The sequence below is a fragment of the Aquila chrysaetos genome, chromosome 15, assembly GCF_900496995.4.
Source record: "Aquila chrysaetos chrysaetos chromosome 15, bAquChr1.4, whole genome shotgun sequence".
Classification (NCBI taxonomy): Eukaryota; Metazoa; Chordata; class Aves; order Accipitriformes; family Accipitridae; genus Aquila; species Aquila chrysaetos.
Genome location: NC_044018.1, coordinates 21,906,557 through 21,918,110, shown reverse-complemented (window position 1 = coordinate 21,918,110; position 11,554 = coordinate 21,906,557). Strand labels below are relative to the sequence as shown.

Below are 11,554 nucleotides of genomic sequence, written 5' to 3'. Positions count from 1 at the left end.
CTCCATTAAACGGCTGTCCCTGGACAGTAAGGACAGGCTTTAATGACATTGGGATGCTTTCTGCTGTGAGCAGCGGAGAGGGCATCGGCACATCTGACAAATGATCAGGAAGGGTGGCACCTTTTCCCCAGCACGTACTGAGGGATCTGTATGTGCTGGATCTCATTAGCAACATGAAGTAACGAATTGAGCTGCCTACCATCAGGTTTAAAAGGTCAGGCTGGGGATGATGTCTGTGAAGGGGTTCAGAGGACTGAGGAGATTGTCACCAAATTGTAAGAGTTGTTTTCCAGTATCCATTTTTTAATTTGCAGAGCAGGTACCAATGTATTCTTCACCTTCGCTGGGTGCTTCGCTTACCCCTCTCCTCCTCCCTCTGCACGTTACCCAGACGCACAGGGAGGATGGGGGTGGGAGAGCATGGGTCATTGGGGTGCTGTTTGGGAGACTCGCTCCATCACAGGTATTTTTCTGATCTCGAGTAAACCACATCACAGCTTCCTTCCTCCAACCCTTCCCCATTTAAGTAGTAGCATATGTCTGCCCGGCAGATTGCAGCAGTGCACCGAGATACCCAAATTGCCTTTCAGCCCCTATGAGATACAGGGTGTATTACTCCAAGTGAAGTATGACATTAATACGGCTTAGGGCTTCTTGGCTAGTTCTTTCATACCGTTACATGACACAGCGCTGAGCCATATAAACGTACCCTGTTACCAACAGTTTTAACCTTTCTCACTTTTGGACCCCTGACATATTTCAGGAAAGGCACAGACAGTTTCACAGATGTCCCAGATGTAGTTTTTGTTTATGTGAACGTCCTTCCCTTAGCCCCCCCCCAACAGTTCACATACAGGTCAAAACCTCCTGCAGTAAGTACATTATAACAGGGAATGTCTTTCTTTTTTTGCAGTGAACAAACCTCACACGGTGTTGTGACTGTAAACGGCTTAGCCCAGGCAGCGAGAGCAAGGCAAACACAGCGGCAGGGGCTCTAGGTAATGTTAGTCATTTGAGGACCCCACGGCGAGCCTGCATAGCCGGCCCGGCCACCTCCTTGCTGTTGTGTGCCCACACGAAGCAGAGGAAGGCTAGCTCAGGGCTGTACACGCAAACTGCAGCCACGCAAGTGTAGACATAGGCATAATGTGCTTGTGTACTTCTCCGCTCAGCTGGCCCGGAGCTTGCCGAGACACTGAGTTGTATCATTATGTAGATCTTGGATTATATTATCCACCTTTCTCTTTCCTTTTTGGAAACATGTATTTTCACTCACATGCAGTTTGAAGACCAATCTTTTTTTCTTTATATCTTCTTCATGATCTTTGTGTTGATGGGTCTGTTTCTTCTAACTTCAGTGACCTTCAAGACTGTGCAAGTGCTTTGCAAACATGCAAGAAGATGAGTCTCTGCCTGAATGAGATTATAATCTTTGAAGGCAACAGCAAACACTGAGCATGTGGATAATTCCTGAGAGCAGGTCGGAGAAAAGCTGGTCAAAAACCAACATTGTCGATAGGAGCTAAGTGTTAAAATTCCAAACACTTCAAAACTAATTATGTTCTCTGATTTCTCCTAAATTGTCATTAATTGTGGTTATTATTCTTTGTGCTTTCTCGTGAAGATGCCACAGTGTTTCTTAATGTCCTTTCCATTGATTTATCAGAGACAGAGATTTTAGCATGTAAACATTTTAGTAGCTGTTTTGGTAATGGTATGTCAAAATATTGGAGAAAAACAATTAAGCAGCTCAACACTTTCACAAAATAAGAAAAACTATTGTGTTGCAAAGAGTTTTGTTTGATGAAAAAGTCATTCTTGCCAAAATAATTTATTGAGAAAAAGCCAACTGGCTTTTGCAGCTCATTCATCTCGGAGAGATGATGCCCTTCAACCTGCACAATGCAGAGCCTTGCCCTAGGTTTGAAGGATGGTTTCCATGCTGTGAATCAGTTGCTGCCAGGCAGGTGCTTGAGCATGGCTCAGTGTCGGCAAGGCAGTTCTTCCCCGACCCAAGGCAGAGAGACCTTTCCTACTGTACCCAAATCCTGACTCTTTTTCCCTGCTTTGTAGTCTGTGACATAGAACTCAGTTAATTCATGTGCATAGTTTTATTTCCATCAGGGCATTTACAGAGCAATGATACATTTCTTCATTGGGATTTAAGGCTCTGCCCATACCGCAAATTAAAACAGGTTTGGAAACTAGTCGTTGGCCCAGAGGTTGAGAGGCAGCTCGGGCAACTTTACACAGCGCTTGACCTGCATCTCCTCAGCACCTTATCTGGTGCCCCTATGCCATCATTATTATTCTGTGGGAGGACTTTTTTCCAGCTAAAAAAGCCTGAAAAATATGAGGGTTTTCTCAAATACATTTTTTTTCCTGTGGTAGGAGGGTGGCAGCTAGTTTTGCAAAAACCTGCGGTGTGGTGTGCTGGCGTGTGGAAGTTTTTGTGGGTGCAGAGCCCGGGCACGGGTTGAGGCCGGAGCAGCGGGAGCCAGCCCGATGCAATCACAGCCGTGCTGTCTGCTGGGAACCGGCCCTCGCACGTGGCCCCTCCCAAACCTCGCTCAAGCAGGATTTGGGAAAGTTTAAGCTGGCATACACCAAAACACTGCCTGGAAGTGAGTTAACAGTTAAACAGCCTGGATAATCAGTGGGCCAGGGCTCAAACCTGCCTCCTGGCTCTTTTTAAGGTGGTGGTGTGGATACTGTGATGCCTGTGTTCAGGAATTGGATGGGACTGCCTGTGATACCGGGTGTTGGCAGGGGTAAGAAAACTGTGAAGTGTCTTTTGATAGTTATTTATTGGGTCCTCTTTTAATTGCATTTTGGTTTGATGCTTCATTCTTATCCATTGAACCTGATGTTTCCCTTTGAAAATTACCAATTTTCTTCATTCTGAGCCTCCCTGAACGCTCCGTTTCTCACAAGCACCATGAGCCTGCAGGCAGCCTCTCCTCTTTGCTCACTCTCTTATCTTTAAGAAAATTACCAGTTGGCCAATGATTTTATTTTTTTATTCCCCTCTAGACGTTCTTTTCTGCTGCTCTTCAGACACTAAGAAAGTGCTGCAGGGTAAACCTGCTACCCTAACTTTGTATCCCATTGGAAAATAAATGGAGAATATGAATAGCGAGTGCCTTCCTTACAGAGAAGAAGCGGACCGGGCTCTAACAAGCCCTCGGCAATAGCTTTTCGTTCTTTTTACCCGGCCTGCTGCAAGCAGGGTGGTCTTTCTATGGGGCATTTTCTTTGGCCATGCCAGCCCCATGCAAACAGACCTGCTGGCTCGGTCCAGCGCTGCTGTACGTTGCTGTAGCTCTGATGGATTTATATTAGCTGATGCTCTGACCTACTGCCCAAGGCAGAGTATAACCAGGCAGCGTTTCTCATGCACCATTTAGATGATTTAAACATTTAGGAGTTTACATTAGCCTTCTCCTTTTGATGAATTCCTCATCTGCATTCAGAAAAAGAGCCTCATTACCTTAGGACAGACCCATTATTTACCTACCATTTATTTCTCAGTATTTTGCTCTCACCCAAGAGCACACTAACGCTTCCTGCAGCATGAACAGCCCCGAGCGCTGCCCTGGTGAGCTGACAAACAAATCTCAGTGACCATGCTGCAAGGAGGTCAGTATAACCTTAAAAAGGTTTTTAATTTCTGTTTAGAAGCACCTGCCCCCTCTCACGGCACCGAAAGGTAATTTTCCCTTGAAGACAGATACCACATTTTCCTGGACCAGAGACAGTCTAACGCTGTATCTACATCTAGCGGTTTTCCCAGAACATTGCCACTGGCTCTGCCTGCCTGGGCTGCACCAGCCTTTGCCCGGCGCATCCGTCATCGCCCAGGTCTGATACATCTGCAGTTATTCACCTGTATAAACCCCAACCCGAGCAGGCGTGGGTGTCCCTGTGCAGAATAATACCGCAGGAGTGCCTATGTGTCTGTGCTGTTATGCCGGTGACTTATATCTGGTTTTCTTACGTATATCGGTATCGATACAGTCATTAACTCCGTATTACCTCTGTAGTGCAGTTAATATTCTCAGTGCCTTTATACGTCTACAGCAAATATAGCTGAAAGGGAGAGAAGACAGGAGCAGACAGAGGCAGCGTAGCTCAGCTTCATTCTTCATTTTTATTTTCGAGAGACCATTATCACTGAACACAATTAGAAGACCTGGGTCCCACACCCTGACTCTACCTTGCCTCCAGGTACATCGCTCTGGACGTTTCTGGTTCCCCTGCCCACCGCTCTTTTCCACCCTCCCCTGGTGTACCCTGACTACTTATTCCGTGGCTCTTTGAGGCTGGTGTTGCCTCTTTCTGTACACTTGCATCACACTGGACACCCGTAGGGCCTCGAACATGGATGCAGGTTGGATAACCGTTCCTCAAGGTGAAGGCACTACACAGCCGTAGGTGCCACTCTGGCTGTATCGCATAGCGATGGGAGGGGGCACAGCCCCCCTTGTCCCAGCCAAGGCTGTCTCTGTCACCGCACCGAAGTGACTTTCTTCTCCTGGTTCCCCTGCCTCCCGCCTGTGCTCCCTGCTTGAGCCTCCCGCTTTCCACGTCAGCACGCAGCCGGCTTCACTCCATCTCTCTCCGTGGCTCGGGAGAGGACCCACGTCCTTGGCCGCCCGCCGCCGCGGAGGTGTGGTGCTCCAGCCCCGGAGCAGCTCATCTCCCAACCACCAGCACTCCAACACCGGAGACGGGGATGAGCTGCAGGTCCCGGAGCCCTGTCCGAGATGTCCGTCAGCGTGCCCCGTCCGCCTGCCGGAGCTGCAGGAGATGTCTTGTCCGTTCGGATGGCGTCACGAGCTCTGCAGCGTGTTAAAAAGCCCCTCTTTCTCGAGAGCTTCTTCAGCGATGGGGGACAGGCTTTACTAGAAGCGAAGCTGAAGGCATGCCAGACGGGCAGCAAGATGCAAACGCCTGGCTGAGTAATTTTTGTATCATTGTCAAATCCACGCGTGCGAACAGCAGGAGCCAGACCCTCGAAATCATGAAGCTGGCACAACCGTGAGATTTATTTTTAAAACCATTTGTGCCTTTCTCTTTGGTGCCTGCGCACGTTCAGAGGAGTTTTTCAAGGTTTTTATTGCAGCCGCTGGCTGGGACTTGGCTGTCTAATTCAGCTTGCACTTAAACTGTACATGCCTAATGAGTCAATTCTCCTCTAAAGATAAAACCCAAATTCTCTATATAGGCGATCGAGAAAGAGGCTGGGACTTTTGAAAGCCTCTGGAGTTGGTCCCATAAAAGATATTACCCCTCTCCAAAAATCTTGCATTCCTTCAGGCTAGGCACCAAAGAAAGGCACACAAAATCTCCCCGCGGAGGTCAAAGTAGCTCCTTCTCTGCACTGACTATAAAGAAAATCCAGGTGCTGGCATTTTTTTCTAATATTCATCTGCCAGAACAGAGCTAGTAAGAGAATACTCAAAGATTCAGCATAAACCTGCAAAGCAAAAGTAACTAGTAGATTCAGCAGCTGCAGATAATTGCAAAAAAGTCTAGTATTAAAGATGGCCAGAAAATGTAAGTTGCATTCCCTGCTTCTTTAGAATTTAAGTAAGGTGTGTTCTGGAATATTCAGTCAATACTTTAGTAATGTCAGAATTATATGACATGAAATATAGTGTAAAAGACACCTAAATATGATACAAAATGAAAAAATAATCCTAAATGATGAAGTAAAAAAAAATAAAATCCAGTATTCAAAAATAAAGAAGAAATGGGTTTGTTAAGTCATCTTTTCCTGAGAAAAATTTCTGCAAGTTAACTGGGACCACAAAACTTTCTCCTTGGGCACAAGGTCATTTTACAATGGAAATTTGTTTTATTAAAAAGAAGACCAAGTGTAATTGGTACCAATAAATATAAAATGCTACAGCCATTACAAGGCACAAACAGAGGAGACTCATGAAATACAAAATAGCTTCAATAAAAAGGATCATTGAAGCAACTGCATTTACCTCCACTGAGGTCTCCCTTTTCACCTCACAATTCCTGCAGGGTAGATGTGGAGTGGATGCATTCAGACAACAGGGAAAATTATTAAGATGGTCCTTAACCAAATCCAGTGACAACTGTCATCTAGTTCATTCAGTACAGACAAATAATGAATTTATCACCAGCAGATTCAAGTGTAAAGAATCGCCCAAGTCTTCCAAAAAAGGAGTCCTTTCCAGTTCATCCTCTAAGAGATCAAAAGAAATGAAACAAGTAAGCGACTATTCAAAAGAAATATGAATCAGCCCCAAATACTGATCGGGGTGGGGGGCAAGATCAGGCATTTTTCATGCGCTCCTCCCCCTTTTCCTACCCACCCCTGCTCCAAACACACATGTTCAGCTGTAAATTTATAACTGCACTCTTTTGCACATATATCATGTTTGTCTGGAGATGAAAGAGTTTTGAGGAAGTTCTTTGTCAATCAGTGTTATTAATGATGTGGTTGTAAATCTCACTGTCATAGTATTTACTGAGTAAATAAGTACTGTGTGACCTAGAGGAATATTTTCCCAGTGAGGAAACTGGTTTGAAAAAAATTGACTCATCTTTTTTTCCGTTATACCTCAAAGTCATGCATGGGGTTGGGCACTCATTCAATGATGAACTCAGACAGTCTGTATCTTACAGGATCAGTAACACGCAGATTTTCTAGATGTATCACTTAGCCTGAAGTCCAAAGGTTTGTGCAAAATGTATATATTTGTTGATTGGACTGGAAATAAAAGAAATTTATGTGTTTCTCCTATAATTCCTCTGTCTTTTTAAAAAATTTTACTGGTAATTTTTATTATTTTATTATGTGTATCTGTGCTTCCAAGTAACTCTAGGGCTTGCCTGGAAATAGACTAGGCTCAGCCATTAATTTCCCCTTTTTTAATCGGTATTATCAGCAACCTGCCTCAGTTTCCTCTGCTTTAGAGTCACCCTCCACACCACTGCTGGTGCAACAATTTGCTCATTTAAAGCCGGCTACAATCTGTGCGCGTGTCACTGGTATCCCTGCCCCAGGCTGCTGTCTAGACGTAGCTGTGGTAGGACGGGCGGGCTGGGCAGAGGCAGCAGGAGGAATTTGTATTGGCAGCCAGGTCCCGAGTACCACAGCTTCGCCCCTCGAAACTCAGACCCGGGCTGTGCCTCGGCGCAGTCGGGTCGGGATCCAGGCGATGCAAGTGTTTGCCCTCAGCCCCCGCTGAGATCTTTCCCCTTTCCCTGCCACTGTGGTCCCTCACAGGTATCTTTCTTTTATCCCGTTGAAGCTTAGGGTGCCGCTACGTGCTCAGCATGGTGCCTGCACCTTGGCACCATCTGCAAGCTCGTGCTGCCGCAAAAGGCTGGGGGCTGCTTACAAAGCGGAGCTGCACCCTGGCAGCACATAGACACCGCTGTGCTGAGCTTTTTGGTGGAATTCGGGGCATCATCTTAAAGCTGTGGAGTCCTAAACAGCTCCTGGTCCCGTCCAGAGCTCAGCAGAGCTGCTCAATCTGGTGCTTCATCAGTACGAAGCAGAGGAGAGCTGCCTCTGCAGTGATCCCTGTGAGGAGTCCTCGTCTTCTGAGCCGCTCTCCCCTCCGCTCAGGCATCACCCCTTCCTCACCAACAAACCCCACAAGCTGTAACGCTCCTGGCGTGGTTGCATCCCTGTGTTAACGCTGCCGCTCCCGAGCGCGCTCGCCTCTGCTGCTGTAGGCACCGTGGTCTTCGACATGTAACGCAGGTGTCCAGAGCACTGAGTGGGTGCCTAGTGATCTTGTTTTGAGGTCTGGCTGAATAAATATAGCCATCTTACCTTTTTTATAAAACCACACAACAGTTTAAGATGCAAAGGCATCGCTTCAGGTCATCTGGTCCAACTCTTGCAGGACTCAAAGTCAGATCCAGCTTTGACATTAGATCATGTCTCTCAGGGTCACAGGCAGTCAAGTTTTGAGTATTTCCAAGGATGGCGATCCTACTAGAGATTTCAACAGGTTTCCTGGATTTTCCGCCTGCTGGCAAATGATCCACAAGTTAACGTGTGCCCTTGGCTCTCACATGAGCATCTCTGTGCCCTTCTGGGGTCATTTCTTACTGTGGTGTTTCTTACCTTGGATGTGTGAGCGTGTTTTCCTTCCTGGAAGCCAGGTGGATCAACCCAAGACGCAAGGTTTGCTTGACTCTGTTTCTCAGCTAGGCTGCCTCTTCTTTCCCCTCCTGCCCCATTTCGGTGAACTTCAGCAAGAAGCTGTCCAGCAACAGAAGTTACACCTTTCTTTTTTGGAAAGTATCTAGCGCATCAGGAGTGCCACCAGAAGCAGATAAATATTAGCTGTACCTCTGAGAAGAATCCATCGCTGCTAAGAGCTCGTTTTACCCCTGGATCTTGGACAGGCAACACCATGACCCTGCTATTGCCTTAACAATGATAGATGTGTAACTGAGGGCCAGATTCAATAAAATCGTCTGAGTTACCCTGAAATCAATTTTTTTAGATCTTTTGTGACCTTGCATGGGACCAAACCGATTGTTTTTATCGAATTGAAATACACCATGTTCTCTGAAAAGTAATTAAGGTATTATGCAACATTAGTCGTTATTCAAAAGCTAACACAGGACATTTTATAATGCAATGCAATGAAATGACATAATAGAGTGATTTTGCTACTTTTTATTTTATCCTACATATGAATAAGTGACAGATACAAGCAAACAAATTAAGTTCGTTTATTCAACAAAGCCTAATCCGTAGTTCTTTTGTATGCCTGCATTATCTGTGTAATTTATTTATTTGTTTTTTTAATTCTAGGGCTGTATGTTAGAGAGGTCTTTATGTTGAAGATAGACTGTATCCTGGGTAAGCTATGTGTGTGCATGATGGCCTGTCATCACTTCAGAGAGAAACAGAAGTACAATTTTAAAACAGACTGTGGTATCAGTTTTAATGTAGAAAAATGTCTTATAAAGTATTCTATTTTGACAGACAGAGTAAAAAAAAGTGTATTCTACCACCTCTTTATTAAATGTAAAAATAGTATTCACAATAAATAGCTATTTGGTCGTTCTTCAATTAGAAAGACATTAATATCAAAGTCTACTTATTACAATTTGCCAGAAAACTGAAAGACTGGATTGTGATGTTGACACCGACAGAAGGTAAGATCTCAAAGCATGACGGTATGAGAAGGCCCAGAATGGGGGAAGAGTAAGATCTCAAAAAGACAACTGATAAAGAAACGACATTTCGATTTAAAAAAAAAAACCTAAAGTTATTTCTGTTTCATATGGAATGAACACCAGCTTCTCCTTTGTTTTGGGCCCTCTTCTGAATTATTTTTAGGCTTCCCTCCGCTCCCCTGCCAGAAAGGCAGACTAGCTGCTCTCTGACCCCTCTGCACAGAACTGGGGTGCCTGAAGGTGTTCGGTGTTGGGGCTCCTCTCTGCCTCACCCTTCTCCCTCCGCTCCTCTCGTGCCCCGGTCAGGTTGAGTTTGATCCCCACGTGCCACACGTGCTCCCGATGCCATCAACTTGTTACACCCAATGTGGCTGGAGAACACCGCTTCTAGGAGGAAATAATTTTGTCTCAGCTTAAAACCGAGGGAGCAGAAGGGCCTTGGTGAGTTCCCGGGGGCCGTGGCAGTTTCGGACCCGCGGGAGAGGGGCTGCTGCGATGGGATGCAATGCGATGCGATATGGCACGCACCTGGCGAAAAGGCAAGGATGACACGGCTGAAACTGGTCTAGTCTGTCTGGAGGCCAGTAACTAGTGGTGTACCCCAGGGATCAATGCCGGATCCAGTCCTGTTTAACATCTTCATTAATGGTCTGGATGATGGGGCGGAGTGTACCCTTAACAAGTTTGCAGGTGATACGAAACTGGGAGGAGTGGCTGAGATCTCAGCAATTTCTTGGGGGGATCTCATCAATGTCTATAAATACCTGAAGGGAGGGTGCAAAATGATGGAGCCAGGCTCTTTCCAGTGGTGCCCAATAACAGGACCAGAGGCAGTGGGCACAAACTGAAACACAGGAGGTGCCGTCTGAACATCAGGAAACACTTTTTGTTACTGTGAGGATGACCGAGCGCTAGCATAGGTTGCCCAGGGAAGTTGTGGAGTCTCCATCCTTGGGGATATTCAAAAGCCGTGTGGACATGGTCCTGGGCAACCAGCTTTAGGCTTCAGGAGGGTTGGACCAGATGACCTCCAAAGGTCCCTTCCAACCTCAACCGTTCTGTGATTCTGTGAAACACTAGGGTATTACTGAGTTGAACTGCACATAACTGATCCATCGAGGCATGTGCTGTGCAGCAGATGGTCCACTTGCATGAAAGATGTGAGCACTGGTATAGATACCTCAAGACTTATTTTCTAGTTGCTTGGGACATCTGTAATTATGGGATACTTAACCAGAGCTTACTTTGAGGAAAAAATAAGAGGAAATCTATTACCTATCAACAACCTAGTTTCCTCTTTCTGTCTCCCCATGTGCTAGGCTGGCAGAGATTTCCCAATCTGAAATCCTAAAGTGTGTTGGGAGCTGGCCTGTGATACACTGTTTATAAAATAAAATCCATATTTTTTTTTACCATAACAATTATGACTTTTTTTTATCAAGAGAGAGACATTGCCAGAAGTTATTGTGCTGTCTGGTGACCACCTGATCCTAAAAACTTGCCTTAAGGGCCAAGTTCACAATTCTTCATCTAACAGAAATGCAGTTGAGGTCAAAAAGAGTTTTTGTGGTTTAGGGGTACATGCTGTAGCTCTGGAGCAAAGCAGTAAATGTTTATATTGATTACACTAACAATGTGCGAAAGAAAAAATTCTTTGTAAAAAAGAAAAATCAACTCACAGACTCTAACAGTTAATCAGTACTGTTTTGGAGGTAAAGTTGTATACAGTTAAAGCAGTTTTACACCAAAATAAATAGTACTAACCTCAGGCATTTATTTTTATTGCACAGCTACCTAACCTAGTAAATCTCCTAAAAATTATAAGGCAACAAAACTCTGGAAAGAGTATTTTTGTATTTCAATGGACAAAACCATCAAAATGACCTTATACTGCCAAATACTATAAAAGTTCGAATTATTCTTTCCCTGTTCAGTTCCAAAAATCTCTTAAATTCACTGTTGCATTTAAGGGTTTCTATGGACATCATGACTTGATTTAAACATTTTAGATTTAAACTATGTTCTGTCAAAGGCAGAACTAAAAATAGACATTGCGTATGTTTTGCCTCACAAGGACAAGCAACAAATAGAAGAACAAAAGGTTATTGAGTAAATATAGATTTTTGGATGGGGGGAGTAGGTATAAAGGTTCCAGATTTTTGTAAGTGCTTTTATGACAGACTGACACAAACATTAAGACAGTTTGACCTATTGTGTATCCAAACCCCAACAAAAAGTGATTTATGGCTTATTTAAACTTGTGGTACTGAGGTGGAAGACATTAATCTCATTCTACGGATGCTTAGAATAAATCAAAACTGATTTGTGGATAGAACATTAAACTTGTTTTGTATAAAACTGAAGTTAA

General features: G+C 44.8%; 1 long non-coding RNA gene across 1 annotated transcript; it reads left to right on the top strand.

Annotated features, from left to right (window-relative positions):
- Positions 1-2,640: 2,640 nt before the first annotated feature.
- LOC115351134 lies at positions 2,641-6,784 on the top strand. Its single transcript, XR_003926706.1, has 2 exons — positions 2,641-2,771; positions 4,162-6,784. It is a non-coding gene; the product is annotated as an uncharacterized LOC115351134 (long non-coding RNA).
- The last annotated feature ends 4,770 nt before the right edge of the window (positions 6,785-11,554 follow it).